Source organism: Leiobunum rupestre, chromosome 6 (genome assembly GCF_980474605.1).
Source record: "Leiobunum rupestre chromosome 6, qqLeiRupe1.1.hap1, whole genome shotgun sequence".
Lineage (NCBI taxonomy): Eukaryota > Metazoa > Arthropoda > Arachnida > Opiliones > Sclerosomatidae > Leiobunum > Leiobunum rupestre.
The window spans coordinates 68842064-68847343 of NC_143389.1; the positions used below are offsets into that span (position 1 = coordinate 68842064).

General features: G+C 36.2%; 1 long non-coding RNA gene across 1 annotated transcript; it reads right to left on the minus strand.

The window, feature by feature from the left end:
• Positions 1 to 1724: 1724 nt before the first annotated feature.
• Positions 1725 to 2108, minus strand: LOC149943282 (uncharacterized). The gene is made up of 3 exons (XR_016481425.1): positions 2036 to 2108; positions 1890 to 1952; positions 1725 to 1825 (listed from the first exon to the last, which is right to left on the minus strand). It is a non-coding gene; the product is annotated as an uncharacterized LOC149943282 (long non-coding RNA).
• Positions 2109 to 5280: the final 3172 nt, after the last annotated feature.

Sequence of the window (5280 nt, forward strand, 5' to 3'; positions counted from 1 at the left end):
TAGGTATTAGTGCATCATAGGCATTCTATAAAACCATAAAACTCTATAAAGCTTTTAAGACATTTTTAGAATATTTTTATAAGAAAGCACTTGCATTTGATTTTCTAAAGTTCCCATAAAACTTATCGTTTGTCCCTTATATATAGGCCTTAAAGGTTTAGTTTCGACGAAAATTACGACGCCATCGTTGAACGGTTGCACTACAACCGTAATTTCATAAATAGGCTTACTAAAATAATTTTATCACTAAGATACTTGTGACTTACCATAATCGCAGACGTGCACCCAAACAAGTTGAAGCAGCGACAAAAACGAGGTTTTTGTGTAGTTATAAATTGTAACTATAAATAACAATTGCATTTCCTGAAGTTTAACAAAAAATAACACATGTATCGTACATTTTCCATTGGCCTGGCCATGGCCAACTTCGCGCGCTCACTACGATCGCACCAGGCGGCCTACCCAAAGAATTTCAAATCCATGTATTGGCGCGAAATAAAAGTTTGGTTTTTAGTGTCTTCGACGGCCGTCGGGAGCGCTACTTCCGGACCTTAAAGTCGGCTCCTTTTACGATATAAATAACATGGTTTTCTATGGCGCGAAACTTGACCATAATGAGTACATAGTACTGGAAATTATTTAAATATCAGAAAATTGTATTTATTTTATACTTAGGCTATAACTTAAAAGTTCAATTTCCATAAATAACCCCTCAAATACTTCATTACTTAGGTAATTTTTAAATAGTTTGTATGAATAGTTAAGCCTTGTTGGATTTTAGATTTGTTGTCTTTTAAAACAATTTTCGCGGCGGGAAATTCGAACACTTGATAATTACTTAATGCTGAATGATATTAGATTTATGTAAAAAGATATTTATTTCATTTTTCAAATATTATTTAAAGTTGTTACATATCAATAATTTTTGTATAAATTACCCAAAAATGCCTTCGTGTTGCGTTCCCTATGACCCATCTGTAAAAGGCAAAACACCTGGAGTTTCTTTCCACGAATTTCCTTCTGATGGGGCGTTGAGAGGCATGTGGCTAGAAAATATCTCTCGGGATAATTTGTATGTAATTTACATTTTTGTGAAACAGATTACCGTAAAGGTCTTAAATTACGAACGCTGGAAAAAACGGCAATACCTACGGTATTCCCACAGTTGTAGCCAACCTGGTCAGTGGCAGTCATATTGCTAGTAGGCCAAACCCTTATGTTATTAGGCCTAACTCCCAAGGGCGTGGGTGGTGGCACCAGTGTGGGAGATGGTATAAAAGGAGGTAGCAGAGAGAGAGAGATAGGGCTTTTAAGAGCATAGAGGCAGAGCTGTAGAGTCAGTGGTTAGTAGCAGTCAGAAACTAGTATGGGAGTGGGTAACTCCCAGCTAGCCTGCTAGTCAGTTGTAGTTTTCCCCCAGTGGCTGCCAGGTTGCATTCTCTTCCCTTGGTGGGAATATCTAAGAAATATTAGTATCTTATTATAATAGGATAGTTATTGTATAGTTCGCTCTAAGGCCTCCGAAGGCACGTTACCCAACCTTCTAGAGTAGAGTGGCTATACAGTATCCAACTTATATGATACCAAATGCGTTGAGTACAGAGCCTGACACGCAACGAACCACTTTAAAATTGGCAAGTTTGGCTTACGTAGCTGGTTTTGTGGTACAGAAAATGGAGCAAGCTGAATTTTGTAGCTTGTGTCTCGAAAACATTTCCGGACCCTTCTCAAATTCAACACTTTTAGACTTTATTAAAACATCCGACAGAGGAGGTATAAGTTACCCAAATAAGGATTTTGTAATGTTTCATTGAGGCAGCACTTCCTTATTTTCGAGAATCAGCAAGAATTAGCGAAAATATTGAATCTCCCGTGTTGCCGAAACTTACCAGGTGTCCAATTTTGCATTGCAATTTTAATGTCCCTCATGCCTCGATATCTGCCAAATTTTTCTGTGACAAAATAATACCACCCGTAGTTGATAACATAACTAGGCCAATTTGATTTGAGAAAGTAAAGGAACTAGTTTACAAACCTCAATCGAGAAAACTTCTGAAAATGTAAAGGTCTTTCATTTTCATTATGGATTTTCATATTTTGATCACCATACAACAGTGATACTTCATTGTTTTCCAGGATTCTTTCATATCTACCATTCATAATTACCAGTTTTCATTCATATCTAACAGTATTCATATTTACCAGTGTTCATTCATTTCTACCAGTATTCATACTTTTTTACCAATGTTCATTCATGTTTTCGTTCATTATCACTATTATTCCAACTATATATGTCTCTAAAATGTAATGAAAAAATGCAATTATTAACTTTTACGTCAAACAAATTATTTCATGAAAATATTAAAAGTATTTTTTATGCTCATTACACTAAAATTTTAGTTGCATCACTTTAAATATCAGTTTAATTGTTTATCTACTTGCCATCAAATAGTTTAAAATCCAAACCAAAACGTTTGATGAAAAATTCCACATGTCGGTTTGTTTACATTCCATTCTAAACACGTGATTTTCACTGGCGCCTGAGCGGTGGCACTTTTGGAAATAGTCGATCTCGGCGGGAAAAATGAATTAGAAAATTTTTAAAAGGGTTGTAAATCATGGAAAAAGGTTTATTCTACCTCTGACATCGACGAATATATCGAATAGTTTTCAATAAATTCCTTAAAGTAACGAAAAACCATAATCGTTCCATTCGATTATATGCTAATAGTTAGGTCCGGAGGTGGCTCCAGCGCCTCCGTAGCGGCAAAGAACGAATTTCGCTATTTTTGATCTTTTGGGTAGGCCGCCTGGTGCGAGCGTAGTGAGCGCGCGAAGTTGGCCATGGCCTGGCTCGCGCCCTTGCCTCCTCTAGAAGAAGGAATGGAAACGGCCGTCAACGCCTCGCCGTTAAGCGCTGCAGCTGCCGCGGCCTTCAAATTTATCTCCGAATACGGGTCTCGATTTTCCAGAAGTGAGTCAGTGACTCGGCCTGCAGCTGCAAGAACTTTAGCACATAGGTGACGGTCGAAGTTTCGCTGTTAAAGCTCTGACAAATTTATCTCCGCAGGTATACGTTACGTAGCTCTTTTCTAGCTGCAGTATCTCTTGCACGTAAGAGACCGTGACGGCATGTAAACCGTAAGCTGTATTGATTTCTTACAAGTATTAAAATGATACTCATCGTAAATATTAACTATTTTGGGGGGAGGCAAGCCGCCCCCCCCCCCCTGGAGCCGCCCCTGGTCGGGGTCGTGGTCCCCGTACGAAACACTAATTAAGATAAAACTTCCTTTAGATTTCACTTCCTTCAAGGTAAGAACTTTAAAATATTCAAATTTCTTACCCAGAAATCCAGAATCACTATTATTCCATACCAAAAATACTTCTACCTTAATATTGCCCTACACAGCCAATCATTGGGCGAGGTTATTTTTAAGCGATGGTTAAATTGAAATCCAAAAAAATTTCCAGTTAAAAAATGGAGTGGCAACCAAAATTTTAAACTCAAAACTGGTAAAACTTGTTTAAATAGAATTTTTCACCTGTTTCCACACTTAACGAATGAATACAGACTAAAGATACTTTTAAAATATATTGAAATACAACTTAATTTAGATTTCACTCTGCAAACACTGAAGGTTCCTTCAAAGCGAGAACTTTAAAATATGCAAATTTTGTACCCAGAATCACAATTATTTAATTCCAAAAATATTTAACTACCTTATTATTACCCTACACTGCCAATCAGACTTAGGCGAGGTTCTTTTATAGCGATGATTAAATTGGAATTGCAAAAAAAAATTAGCCTCAGTTTATAAATAAATAGAGTGAAAACCAAAATTTTATAACTAAAATTTTTAAAGCTTGGCCAAATTGAAAATTTTCACCTATTTCCATACTCAACAAGTGAACACAGACTAATTAAGACACTTTTAAAATATATTTAGATAACACTTCCTTTATAATTCACTCTGCAAACACTGAAGATTCCTTCAATGTGGTAACTTAAAAATATAATTTTTTTTGCCCAGAATGGAACCGAAACAATATTTAACCACATTATTATTACATGATAACACTGCTATTGAGACTTGGGTAAAGTTATTTCGAAGTTAAGGTAAACTTAGAATTGTCCAAATATTGGCCTTGGTTTAAGTAGATTGAAGGTCATATTTGAAAAATAAGATATTATGATAAATAAGAAGTGAAAAAGGTATAACATAGTTTAACCTTGCTATTTGATTTATAAGACTAAATATTAATCTTAAACCATGGCTGATGTAGTACATCAGCCATGGTTTAAAATTTTGGCACTGTGCTAAAATTTTTAAATTGCGCCATACATTAAGCCTAGGTCAATTGTTCATGCCAAAAATATATCTACATAATATCAATGGCCTCATTACTGTCTTTAATTTCTTTATTATAATGATATTTGAAATTCTACTTACTATTTTGCAATGTCCGATGTTCCAGTCATGGATTAATTTAAACCGTGAAGCTCGATAAAACCGTTACTTTCTCTGGCGCTACCTCCACCAGAGAGTACTATAACGGCTGCTTTTGATTTGGGCGAAAATTTTAAAGAAATCGTGCCGATTTTTGTAGGAGGGATCTACAGTTCTTAAAATTCGCCACTCCCGCGCAAATAAATTAAACGAGACTGTACTTGTCTGCCGTTACATCGAAATTTATATTATTCGGGATAACCGTGCTGATGAATTGTGGAGATGAGCGAAAAACAACACAGTCCAAGGTTCAATGAAAATAAGAGCTTTTATTTGGTCTTTAGACCTTAACTACAATAAAGGTTATCACCAATTTAAGCTTTAATACCCGACTTGGATAATTACTTAATTACTAATATATCTTTGACCTACAAGTCCAATTATCTAGAAATTGTACGGAAGTAATTGAAATAAATCTTACATTTGTCTTCAAGTTTCGTCTTGATTACTTCGTCCGCGCACCAACACAACACTGGTATTACAGTTTATAAATCACACTTGAAACACATCAGCGACTCTACTGTGCTTGTAGCCCCGGGCTCTCTCTTACTGGTCCCGCTCGGCAGTCAGCCAGCCTCTCGAGACTTTATCAAACTTAATTCTAATATCTAATAAAACCGGCACGGCTTTATATATCGCCCCCGTGTTGACTTAAAAATTAATTAAAGAGAATAAGGGGGGGGATTGATAAACGCTGGTGGTCTTTCTTGACCTTGAATAATTTACCTGGTTTGAACTATAGATGGCGCCAGGGTTACGGTCTGTAGTT